The sequence below is a fragment of the Notothenia coriiceps genome, unplaced genomic scaffold (assembly GCF_000735185.1).
Source record: "Notothenia coriiceps isolate Sejong01 unplaced genomic scaffold, NC01 NC01_scaffold00037250, whole genome shotgun sequence".
In the NCBI taxonomy this organism is placed as follows: domain Eukaryota; kingdom Metazoa; phylum Chordata; class Actinopteri; order Perciformes; family Nototheniidae; genus Notothenia; species Notothenia coriiceps.
In genome coordinates this window covers 4,951,345-4,951,575 of record NW_011369951.1, presented here as the reverse complement: position 1 = coordinate 4,951,575, position 231 = coordinate 4,951,345, and positions in this window count along the sequence as shown.

Sequence of the window (231 nt, the reverse complement as noted above, 5' to 3'; positions counted from 1 at the left end):
TATGTGCAACTCAAGGCATATGCTCGAAAGGGAGCTGCGTGGACGCTGCAATCATGTTGCGCGCACTATCCGTGCTGACTTTTCGTACAATGTCCCACTGTCTGGCTACTTGCATAACGTCAAGTGCTCGGTGCAGTTGTCGGCGAAATGCCGCTCCTCTGTTTTAATTGAAACAGCTCCAATATATCAGTTAGCGCAGCTAGCTAGCACCATATGCTAACAACAACAATA